Raw genomic sequence first — 13,416 nt, forward strand, 5'->3', positions numbered from 1 at the left:
TGTATGACGTGCATGCACTCAGTCTCTTCAGCTGCTTTTTTGCTGTGCCTGATTGTTCCCACGATGAACTTCGATATTCTTAAGTATACAAAAGATGACTGCTTTTTCTCAAATAATATGATGGAAAAAAACTAAAAATAATGTGGACTGGAAAACTTAAAGTAGTTGGGTACGATTAAATAGTGTCTCTAACCAAATTATTTCAAAGTTACATTTACATAAATGTGGTAAATAAATATCAAAGTATTCCTAAGACATGCTATAGTGGAAGTCTCAGTAAAATCAATCCTCAATGCAAAAATAATAATGCACTTATCATGTCACCAGCCGCAAAATTCAAGAAGAATATAATACATTATTTTTGTATCTATTACCCAGTATATACTTTCTCTGCTTATTTGATAACATTTATCACTTTATGACCTTTTCTTTCAGTAAATGTAGTTAGTGAAAAAAAAAAACTGAATTTTTCTTTTACTTCCTAGCATTTTTTCAATCCCATCCTAGACAAGGAAACCTGATTATTTTTTCTATCTCTAGAATTTCTGTCACTCTCCCTATAATGCCAGCTCCAGTAATACCTCCATTTCCTACTATGCCTGACTTCTTGAATACTGTACTGCATGAGTTTGACTATTTTAGATAAACCTTTGCCTTTATCACCAGGAAGATGGCATTATTCTCTTTTAACTCTTCTCAAATCATTCCACAGCTCTCAACAAAGTTGGAACATTATATTTAAAAATACTCCTGAGAAAAGTAGAAGTAGAAGTTATTTAGATTTTGGAATATTTGAATATATGAAACTATATTTTGATAGTAGGACCTCAGAACTAGAGTGTCATCCTGATTTTACTCATGCTTTATACTTACCAGAACTTTGAGCATAATTTTAATGAATTTCAATTATAATCTTTCCCATAAGGCTAAGTGTGGCATGATCTCCATGTGATGTGATGTCTGAAAGCAGAGTGTTTTATTCTATAGGATATTTCATTTTATCTTTCTCTTTTTTAATTGTTTGTGAGAAAGAATAAGTGATCCTTACTTCCATTTCTTATCTTTCCCTTTTATTTCATTTGTTTTATTTCTGCCATTGAAATGTTCCCCATGCTTGATAGGTACAAAGTAGTGTGGAAGTTATGCTTGGAGAAAGATAGAGGAAAATTGCATACATGAATAGAAGAAAGAAAGAGGGGGAGTAAGAAAGAAGAGAGGTAGGAGAGAGAAGAAAGAAAATAAGTATGGAAAGAAAGGAAGACATAAAAGAAGAATTGACATTTATGGCTCTTTCAGTGAAGAAGAAATTAAAAGTGTTCTAATTTCACTTGCTTCATTGTAACCAATTTGAATAAGGAAATGTTGAGGCTAGTAGTCATACCGAAGGCAGATGAAAAAGAGTTAAATGCTCTTTTGTAATTCTTTGTAAATCAACATTCATTACGTCCTTTTCACTCATTTTGGCAAAATATAGTTTATACACTGATATATGCACAGATTAATTAAAATAATTTAGAATATACTCTTATCCAATAAAATCAGTTATGATCGTGCTCGAGATAGAGTTCATTTTCTGACATTTTCAGCCTAAGATGTCTTATGTAATATACATATCATTTTATAATTTTGTATTAAAATGTCACCGTTAAACCAAGTCTTTGAAAGAAGAAAATTCTTTGTGTTGAGTTAACGGGACTCACAGAAAAGTTAAATTATTATTGTTGCTTAGATTGATTTTTTTTTAAGCTTCAATTCCACATAACGAGTAGAGTAGATAAATCAGAGACAAACTTCAGGGAGGAGTTTTCCTTTTCGTGTTGACCAGAAATTAGCCAAAATGCCACTTCACCTGCACGCACATTGTGATAAATTTTGAAAGAAAAAAAAACCACATACATACATCTCATTAGATGCTAAAAAGGCCTTTGGCAAAATGTAAACCCCTTCATGAAAAGGGTCTTGGAGAAATCAGGACTACAACGACCATACCTAAACATAATAAAGGCAATATATACAGCAAGCCAACAGCAAACATCAAATTAAATAGAAGGAAACTCAAAGTGAATCCACTAAAATCAGTCACAAGTCCACTCTCTCTATATCTACTATGTAGTACTCGTAGTTCTAGCTATAGCAATATGACAATGAAAGGAGATCACAGGGATGCGAACTGGAAGGGAAGAGGTCAAAATTTCACTATTTACAGATGCTATCACAGTACGCATTCGTCCCCACCCAATTCTACCAGTGTACTAGAGCTGATAAGCATCTTTAGTAATGAGGTAGCACACAAGATCAACTAAAAAAAGTCAATAGCCTTCTTATATATGAATGATAAATGAGCTGAGAAAGAAATCAGAGAAACATTACCCATCAAAATAACCACAAACAGCATAAAATATCTTGAAGTAATCTAGTTAAACAAGTGAAAGACCTGTATAAAAAGATATTTAAGTATTTTAAGAAATAAATTGATGAAGATATTAGAAAGCAGAAAGATCTCCCATGTTCTTGGATGGAAAGAATTAACATAGCAAAAATTACACTGAAATATAAGCAAAATCTAGATGGAAGACAAGTTGAGAAAGCAAGGAAGATTGAACCAGTACTTTTGATATATAATGTAAATATTCACACTAGTGGTTAAAATAGAATTGCAGATTAGCAACAATATCTTCTGAAAAGATATTCTGGAAAAACACACAAAACTTAGCATATAGCATATACATAAACATACACACATATAAATGTACTTTTTTTCTCCCCTTAATTTTCACTAGTAGATGACTATAAGGACAAAATATGATTGCATTCACAGAGACAGAAAGGATAGATTGGACTGCAGGGCACCTCTGAAATGCATGCTTTGTTTCATACTGATAAGTACCCGTTTAAATCATAGCTTTTTGTACAACAATGTTAGGTAGAATTAAATTGTTTTTCAGCTGGATTATCCCTAAACAATAAAAAAGAGTGTCATATTAATTCTGTATTTATTTATTCAGAATTGTAGAATTGTGTTTATTATTCTTCCATTTTCTATTTCCTCTCAATTTTTGAGAATATTGTTTTTTGTTCTTCTTATTTCCAGCAGTTATTCAAAGAATCAAAGTAGTAAACACTAAGTTAAATCTACAGATTCTTTTTTTTTTAATTGTTTTATTGAGCTATACACTTTCCTCCACTAACTTCCCTTTTCTCTGCTCTGGCCTCCTACCTTATCCTTTTACTAGACAACAAAGAGGACCCTAAAAGAGACATACATGGATCTACATAGGAAGATGACAAAAAAAAAAAAGGTTTCCTGAGTACATTGGAGGGTCATGGGAGAGATTAGATCTGCCTATTCTTAAGTCTGTTAAGACTGTAAGAGACTTATGGAAAGAAACCATGTTAATTTTACTTACAACATATCTCATTCTATGTTTAATTTTAGAATATAGTTTTTTCTTCTCCTCTTATAACTCTTCTCCTACTTAGAGATCTTAAAAGTTAAGGTAAATTTCACTCAATATTAACAAAAGCTATGTACAATTATCATTTTCAAGTTCCTTGCCACTCAAATCATATACTTCATAAAGTTACATCTAGATCATGCCATGTGTTGTCTGTTTGTTATTTAATTTCTTTGGGGTTAATTATGGGAACATTGGTGAAAAGCATGACAAATTTTAGTTATTATTTTCAATCTGGTCTTTTAATTTACTAAAAGATGTTTTATTAGTGGATACACTTAACACTGATTTAAAAGCAGATTTTATCCATGTAATGTGAATGCTGTTCACAGAGTAGGTAAACTGTCAATGTGAGCATGTCACATGTAAACTCTCAGATTCTTTCCTACTCCCATAGCAATTTCTAGGTTCTCAAATCTTTAAAAAAAACAGGTAAATTAAACATTTTTAATAAATAAAAACATGACTCATTGCTGTCTTCCAAGTAAATTCTTTGAAATCCTTTTTCTTTTTCTGCTGCCTTGTGATTGATCTTACCAGTTAATAATTCAGTGTCACAAATATGTCTTTTACAGATTACTAATATTCTATTGCAACTTTCATAAAAAGAGTCAGATGGGCTGGTAGCATACTGTTCATCTCAATTTTGTATAATTTTATAACATTCTTTAATCTGTCACTTGTTTGCAGAACTATTCATATACATGAGTTCACAAACAAAAATGCTTGGTTTGAAATGGTCAATAGTGTCTCTAGTCTGTAAGTTGAATACCATAATTATAAAAAGCCTGTTTTTCAGTTCTTACCATGGACACTTAACAGCTGCTCACACCATTGATGGTATGGCCGTTGTCTGTTTTCAACATCTTTTCAGTTCTATATAATCATTTATAGCATTAATATGTTTTTCCATTTGAGATCTCTTTGATTTTAACTCCCATGATTACACATCAGAGAATGGGTATAGCATGATTAATAAATACCCAGAGACAGAAACTGGGGTTCATCTATAAGGTCAGAAAAGCAAAATAGCTGGCTCTTGGCTCTTCCCTTTACCTCAGTGCAAAATGGCAATCCTGCCTCCAGGAATCTCAGATTGAAACTGTGTGTGAGAGCTGTCTCCTCCCATTTTATATTTCTCTCTAGGACTGAGATTAAAGGTGTGCACACCTACTGCCCATTTTCTATGGCAAACTACTGTCATTACTGGGATTAAAGAAGGTGTGTGTCACCACTGCCAGGTCTGTGAGGCTAAGTGTTTCTGTTTTACACCCTAAACTTCAGGCAAGCTTTATTTATTAAAATACAAATGAAATATTACTACAAATGAGTTTAGTAGTCATTTGGCTTTCAAAGAATTTAAGTAGAGCTATGCAAGGAAAACAGTCTACTTCAGGGTGTATTGTTGGGGATAAGTCTGGCTCCACAATGTCCCTTGAGTATTTCCATTCCATATGCTCTTCTGTTTCAGTCCTACAGGCAGTGTGAGCATAAGCAATAAGCCCTTGACTTTTAGATAATGATGTTTTTGCTAATTTATTTTGATTTTTCCATCTGTGTGCTGAGTATTGGAATAAAGATATTTTCCATGAGGAATATTAGTGGCTTATCTTTAAGTGCCCTTTTCATGAAGCACAGTGAAATAAAAGTAGAAAATAAATACAGAGTATTTCTGAATGCATGCCAAGGAATTTTTGTTAAATATAAATGTCTAAAAAATCCAAATTTAAAATTAAATCAGTTATTCTTGAAATCATATATACATAAACAAAAAATGGGCCCAATGTGTTGTGTGTATATCATATATGAATATATATATGTACATATATATAATTTGCTCATATTTAGTTACACACAGCATAACAAATATAATTAAGAAAAAAGAGGCTGTCAACTTCAGACTCGGTGCTTGAGAAGGGTTTTAAGAAGAATTTCTGAGAGTTTCTGAATGCCAGAAATGAGGAGAATGATATAATTCTATTTCAATTAAAGACACAACAGAATAATTACTTTAGATTAAACAGTAAGATCTATCTTAAATGAAATAAAGCAATATTTAAAATGTTGTTACGTAGGACCAAGCTTTATATTAGCATAAAGGATGGCATTTAAGAATGTACAATTTTGAGTAAATGAAGTATATATTATAATGAAAGGCAAGTGATAAATTTCAAAAGCAATACTAGATTACTAGTCATGAAGCAATTTACACTGTAGAGAAAAGAGTGAATTAGCCAAACCATTTACTAATTAAAAGATTAAAAGAAAAAGTTGTTTATCTTTATTGTTTTAAATTGACCTCAAAATGTTGAAAAAATAAGTTATGAATATATTTTGGTTAGATTTATTATTTTGAAATTGTAATTTGTTAGAATTGTTCTCTGCTTCTGATCCTCTTTCAAAATCTCCTCTTATACCCCTCTCCCTCTCCTTCAAATTCATTTTGTGCATATATGATTCTTGAATATTACCTTCCACAATGACATAATGTTACATGCATGTACAACCAATTGATGTTTTCTTACCTGTGGGTCTCAATACTACTTCTCCTGTTCCCAGTTTTCTTCAGTTGCCTCTAGTTTGTGGTGTAGGGTTGAGGTTTCATGAGGTTTTTCCTGTCTACTGCACCATGTTCATTGGTGGTGTCCTTGTCATACTTTGTTTGGGTAATGATGTTGCTAGCACTTCATGTGGATATATTTTACCGTTAGTCAGAAACACAATTTTAGAACAAGTTCTCTGATCCCCCAACTCACCGATTCTCCTCTTCCTTCTTCCACGATGTTTCCTGAGTCTTGGTCACAGGAGGGATTTGTAGATGTGTCCATTGGGATTAGACTCCACAATTAGGCACTTCGATTGATTGTGGTTTTCTGTAGTCATCTCTGTATATTCCAAAGGGAAGTTCCTTGGTGAGTGGTCCTATGTTTATCTGTGGATATAAACACAAATCTTATGGATTGATGCTGAGGTGTACTGGTATAGTAAATTAGGGCTTGCAGATTCTGCTCCAAAAACAATCACTTCACTAGCACTAAATAGTTGGTTAGGTTTCCAATACTAGGCAAGGATTTCTATAATTTAAGATACATAAAGAATAATGCTAGCCGGGTGGTAGTGGCGCATGCCTTTAATCCCAGCACTCGGGAGGCAGAGGCAGGCGGATCTCTGTGAGTTCGAGGCCAGCCTGGTCTACAAGAGCTAGTTCCAGGACAGGAACCAAAAGCTACGGAGAAACCCTGTCTCGAAAAATCAAAAAAAAAAAAAAAGAATAATGCTTATATTTTATAAATTTACTTTGGAATATATACTGTAAATTGTGAATAAGCTATGCTTGATTATGTCAAATGTGTAATAAACCATATATTTTAAAATATTAACTTAAAAGAACTTCAGTTTTGTAGACTTTAATTGAGGGGATATATTTTCAATATTTGAACAATAATAATACCTATGAAATATAATGTCACAAGAATAAAAACTTGAATATATCCATCGGTTTTAGCAATTGATGAGAAATAAAACCTATAACCCCATGTGAGTACTGGTTGCAGACAGATGCAGTCTGTATAGAAGTATTAAGCACATTTGTGGATAGAAGAGCACTGGGGTATAATGAGGAGCACTTATATAATAACATATAAAACTGTGTTAAAAATGGCTGCCTTAATATCTGCCAGAATGGCACTTGTAGGAAAGTAGCATAGAGTCTTTAAGAATACAACCTGTGAGATTCATCCCTCCTCCACTTCCTGGTCATCCTGCAGGGGCCATACTGCCCAATACCTCCTCTCTCTTCCTATCCCACCCAGCTTACATCCAGAACCCCTACCCCCTGTCTCCCTCCCTCCCTCCCCTCTTTGGCAGCATAGCACCTCCCAGCTCAGCCTGCTTGGGCACTGGGACTGAACCCGAATCCTGAGGGCAAAAGGGAGGGCAGTAGTTCCTTTGTCTCCATAGCCTGCCTGCAGCAAGCGGGGTGGGCCCTTTGTTTCCAAGCTACCCAAGCAGCACGGAGATCCGATCTGGACACCAGGAGAACCATCACTGGGGAGTGACATCACTGGGAAGGTACATCAGTGGGCAAGAAGACCTGATCCTGTAAAAGAAGATCCATAGGGGAGTATTCGGAGGAAGAGATGGGCAGATCTGAAAAACAACATGAAACCACCAGAACCCAGCAACCTCACAACAGGAGGACATGAACACCTTAATCAAGAAGAAGTAGAAAAAACTAACTTTGTGAAAGTGATAAAGGCACTTAAACAACATATAAAAAACGCCCTTATAGAAATGGATGAGAAGTATAACAGAAAGGTTGAGGAATTGAGAAAATCAGTGAATGATACCCTAGGAAACCAAGGAAAGACAATCAAGCAAATAATGGAAACAGTTCAAGACTTGAAAACTGAAATGGAGGCAAAGAAGAAAACACAAAAGAGGGCCGGCTGGACATGGAAAATCTAGGTAAACGAATAGAGACTATAGAAACAAGCATAACCAGCAGAATACAAGAGATAGAAGAAAGAATCTCAGATTCTGAAGATAACATAGAGAAAACAAACTCACTGATCAAAGAAAACAGCAAGTCCAACAAACTATCATCACAAAACATTCAGGAAATATGGGACACAATAAAAAGACCAAACCTAAGAATAATTGGAGTAGAAAAAGGAGAAGAAGTGCAGCTCAACGGTCCAGAAAATATACTTAATAAAATTATAGAAGAAAACTTTCCCAACCTGAAGAAAGATGTACCTATGGAGGTTCAAGAAGCATACAGAATACCGAATAGGCTGAATTGGAAAAAAAAAATCCCCTTGCCATATAATAATCAAAACACAAAGTATACAGAATAAAGAAAGAATATTAAGAGCTGCAAAGGAAAAAGGCCAAGTTACTTATAAAAGTAAACCTATCAGACTTACACCTGACTTCTCTATGGAAACCATGAAAGCTAGAAGGTCCTGGATAGATGTACTGCAAAAACTAAGAAACCATGGATGCAAGCCCGGACTACTATACCCAGCCAAGCTTTCGTTCACAATAAATGGGGAAAACAAAATTTTCCAGGATAAAAACAAATTTAAACAATATGTAGCCACAAATCCAGCCTTGCAGAAATTAATAGAAGGAAAATCACTAACCAAGGAGTCCAACAATGACCACAATAACTCAGATATCTAGAGACCCTTCACCAGCGCAACTCAAAGAAGGGAAACACACAAACCCTACTACTAACAAAGTGACCGGAGTTAAAAACCACTGGTCATTAATATCACTTAATGTCAATGGGCTCAACTCACCTATAAAAAGGCACAAGCTAGGAGACTGGATACAAAAACAGGATCCAACATTCTACTGTTTATAAGAAACACACCTCAACCACAAAGACAGGCATCTACTCAGAGTAAAGAGCTGGGAAAAGGCTTATCAAGCAAATGGACCTAAGAAACAAGCAGGTGTGGCCATACTAATTTCTAACAAAGTTGACTTCAAACTTAAATCAATCAGAAGAGATGGAAGGGACATTTTATACTCATAACAGGAACAATTCATCAGGATGAAGTCTCAATCCTGAATATCTATGTCCCTAATATAAAAGCACCCACATACATAAAAGACATTGCTAAAACTCAAGGCAGCCATCAAACTGCACACACTAATAGTAGGAGACTTCAACACTCCTCTCTTGCCAATGTACAGGTAAATCAGACAGAAACCTAACAGAGAAATAAGAGAATTAAGGGAGGTAATGAATCAAATGGACTTAACAGACATCTATAGAACATTCCACCCAAATAGGAAAGAATATACCTTATTCTCTGCAGCTCATGGAATCTTCTCAAAAATCGACCACATAGTCGGTAACAAAGCAAACATCCACAGTTACAAAAAAATATTAGTAACCACATGCGTCTTATCAGATCACCATGGATTAAAGTTAGAATTCAACAACAATACTACCCCAAGAAAGCCTACAAAGTCATGGAAACTGAACAGTCAACTTCTGAACCATACCTGGATTAAGGAAGAAAAAAAGAAAGAAATTAAAGTCTTCTTTGAATTCAATGAAAATAAAGAAACAACATACTCGAACTTATGGGACACTATGAACGCAGTCCTAAGAGGAAAGTTCATCACACTAAGTGCCCACTTAAAGAAAACAGAGAAAGCACACATTGGAGACTTAACAGCCCACCTGAAAGCTCTTGAAAAAAAAGAAGCAGACTCACCTAGGAGGAGTAGGAGACTGGAAATAATCAAACTGAGGGCTGAAATCAATAAAATAGAAACACAGAAAACAATCCAAAGAATAAATGAAACAAAAAGCTGGTTCCTGGAGAAAATCAACAAGATTGATAAACCCTTATCCAAACTAATCAAATAGCAGAGAGAGAATACGCAAATTAATAAGATCAGAAATGAAAAGGGGGACATAACCACAGACACAGAGGAAATTCAGAGAATCATTAGATCTTACTACAAAAGGCTGTATACCACAAAACTGGAAAATGTAAAAGAAATGGACACTTTTTTAGATAAATACCATATACCAAAGTTAAACCAGGACCAGGTGAACAATCTAAACAGACCTGTTAGTCGCGAAGAATTAGAAGCTGTTATCAAAAACCTCCCTTCCAAAAAAAGCCCAGGACCAGATGGTTTCAATGCGGAATTCTACCAGAACTTCCAAGAAGAGCTAATACCTATACTCCTTAATGTATCTCACAATATAGAAACAGAAGAGGCATTGCCAAATTTCTTTTATGAAGCTACAGTTACTCTGATACCAAAACCGCACAAAGGCTCAACCAAGAAAGAGAATTATAGGCCAATCTCACTCATGAACATCGACGCAAAAATCCTCAACAGAATACTGGCAAACTGAATCCAAGAACACATCCGAAAAATTATCCATTATGATCAAGTAGGCTTCATCCCCGAGATGCGGGGCTGGTTCAACATATGAAAATCTATCAATGTAATCCATCATATAAATAAACTGAAAGAAAAAAATTATATGATCATTTCATTAGATGCTGAAAAAGCATTTGACAAAATTCAACATCCCTTTATGATAAAAGTATTGGAGCGATTACGGATACAAGGGTCATACCTAAACATAATAAAAGCTATATAAAGCAAGCCGACAGCTAATATCAAATTAAAAGGAGAGAAACTCAAAGCCATCCCGCTAAACTCAGGAACATGACAAGCCTGTCCACTCTCGCCATACTTCTTCAATATAGTGCTTGAAGTTCTAGCAATAGCAATAAGACAACATAATGGGATCAAGAGGATTCGAATTGGAAAGGAAGAAGTTAAACTTTCCTTATTTGCAGATGATATGATAGTGTACATAAGCGACCCCCAAAACTCCACCAAAGAACTTTTACAGCTGATAAACACCTTTAGTAATGTGGCAGGATACAAGATCAACTACAAAAAAATCAGCCGCCCTCTTATACACAAAGGATATGGAAGCAGAGAGGGAAATCAGAGAAGCTTCACCTTTCACGATAGCCACAAACAGCATAAAATATCTTGGGGTAAATCTAACCAAGGAAGTGAAAGATCTATTTGACAAGTACTATAAGGCATTGAAGAAAGAAATTTAAGAGGATACCAGAAAATGGAAGGACCTCCCTTGCTCTTGGATTGGGAGGATCAACATAGTAAAAATGGCAATTCTACCAAAGGCAATTTATAGATTCAATGCAATCCCCATCAAGATCCCATCAAAATTCTTCACAGATCTGGAGAGGACAATAATCAACTTTATATGGAAAAACAAAAAAACCCACGATAGCCAAAACAATCCTATACAATAAAGGATCTTCTGGAGGCATTATCATCCCTTACTTCAAACTCTATTACAGAGCTACAGTGATGAAAACAGTGTGGTACTGGCATAAAAACAGAGAAGTCGACCAATGGAATCATATAGAAGACCTGGATTTTAACCCACAAACCTATGCATTTTAGCTCGATAAAGGAGCAAAAAGTATACAATGGAAGAAAGAAAGAATCTTCAACAAATGGTGCTGGCACAACTGGATGTCAACCTGTAGAAGAATGAAAATAGACCCATATCTATCACCATGCACAAAACTCAAGTCCAAATGGATTAAAGACCTCAATATCAGCCCGAACACACTGAACCTGATTGAAGAGAAAGTGGGAAGTATCCTACAACAGATGGGCACAGGAGATTGCTTCCTATGTATATCCCCAGCAGCACAGACATTAAGGGCAACATTGAATAAATGGGACCTCCTGAGACTGAGAAGCTTCTGTAAAGCAAAGGACACTGTCACTAAGACAAAAAGGCAACCTACTGACTGGGAGAAGATCTTCACCAACCCCGCAACAGACAAAGGTCTGATCTCCAAAATATATAGAGAACTCAAGAAACTAGACTTTAAAATGCTAATTAACCCAATTAAAAAATGGGGCACTGAACTGAACAGAGAATTCTCAACAGAAGAAGTTCAAATGGCCAAAAGACACTTAAGGTCATGCTCAACTTCCTTAGCAATCAGGGAAAAGCAAATCAAAACAACTTTGAGATACCATCTTACACCTGTCAAAATGGCTAAAGTCAAAAACACCAAGGATAGCTCTTGCTGGAGAGGCTGTGGAGAAAGGGGTACACACATCCCTTGCTGGTGGGAATGCAATCTTGTGCAACCACTTTGGAAATCAGTGTTTCGGTTTCTCAGGAAATTCGGGATCAACCTACCCCTGGACCCAGCAATACCACTCTTGGGAATATACCCAACAGATGCCCAATCATATGACAAAAGCATTTGTTCAACTATGTTCACAGCAGTATTATTTGTAATAGCTAGAACCTGGAAACAACCTAGATGCCCTTCAATGGGAGAATGGATGAAGAAAGTATGGAATATATAGACATTAGAGTACTAAGCTGCGGTAAAAAAACAATGACTTCTCGAATTTTGCATGCAAATGGATGGAAAAAGAAAACACTATCCTGAGTGAGGTATCCCAGACCCAAAAATATGAACATGGGATGTAATCACTCATAATTGATTTCTAGCCATAAATAAGGGTCACGGAGACTACAATTGGTGAACCTAAATAAGCTAAATAAGAAGGTAAACCCATTGTCCTTGGCGTCTCATCAGCCCTCATTGTTCGCCATGTTCAGCGAGTCCAGTTTTATCCCATGCTATTTCGGTAACAGTCCAACTGGCCTTGGTGAGCTCCCAGTTGATCCTACTTAATGTGCTAGCTTGGTGGGAGCCTAGCCAGTTTGGATGTTCACCTTCCTTGATATGGGCGGAGGGGGGAGGACCTAGGACTTACCACTGGGCAGGGAACCCTGACTGCTCTTTGGACTGGAGAGGGAGGGGGAGAGGAGTGGGGGGAGGGGGAGAAGGGTGGGAGGAGGGGGAGAAGAGTGGGAGGAGGGGGAGGGAAATGGGAGGCTCGGAGGAGGTGGAAATTTTTTTTTATTCTCCTTTTATCAATAAAAAAAAAAAAGAAGGTGAACCCAAGGAAAAACATATAGTTATCCTCTTGCCTATGGGAAGTAGACAAAATTGCCGGGGAGAAAATTGGGATCTTCGGGGTGGGGTGGGATGGGGGTAAGGGGAGATGGGTAGAGAAAAGTGAGAAGGGAAGGAGGGGGGAACTTGGGGAAACAGGAGGATTGGGGTAAAGTAAGGTTGGACAGTAGAGCACGGAAGCACAATTCTTAGTTAAGGGATCCACCTTAGGGTTGGCAAGAGACTTGACCCTAGAGTGGCTCCCAGGAGCCCATGGTGATGTCCCCAGTTAGTCCCTTGGGCAGCTGAGGATAGGGAACCTGAAATGACCCTATCCTATAGCAATACTGATGAATATCTTGCATATTACCATAGAACCTTCATCTGGTGATGGATGGAGATAGAGACAGAGACCCACACTGGAGCACTGGACTGTGCTCCCA

General features: G+C 36.3%; 1 pseudogene; it reads right to left on the reverse strand.

Annotated features, from left to right (window-relative positions):
* LOC142835633 (large ribosomal subunit protein eL8 pseudogene) overlaps nucleotides 1-6,283 on the reverse strand; it is a 191,629-nt pseudogene extending 185,346 nt beyond the window's left edge.
* Nucleotides 6,284-13,416: the final 7,133 nt, after the last annotated feature.

The sequence above is a fragment of the Microtus pennsylvanicus genome, chromosome 15, assembly GCF_037038515.1.
Source record: "Microtus pennsylvanicus isolate mMicPen1 chromosome 15, mMicPen1.hap1, whole genome shotgun sequence".
Classification (NCBI taxonomy): Eukaryota; Metazoa; Chordata; class Mammalia; order Rodentia; family Cricetidae; genus Microtus; species Microtus pennsylvanicus.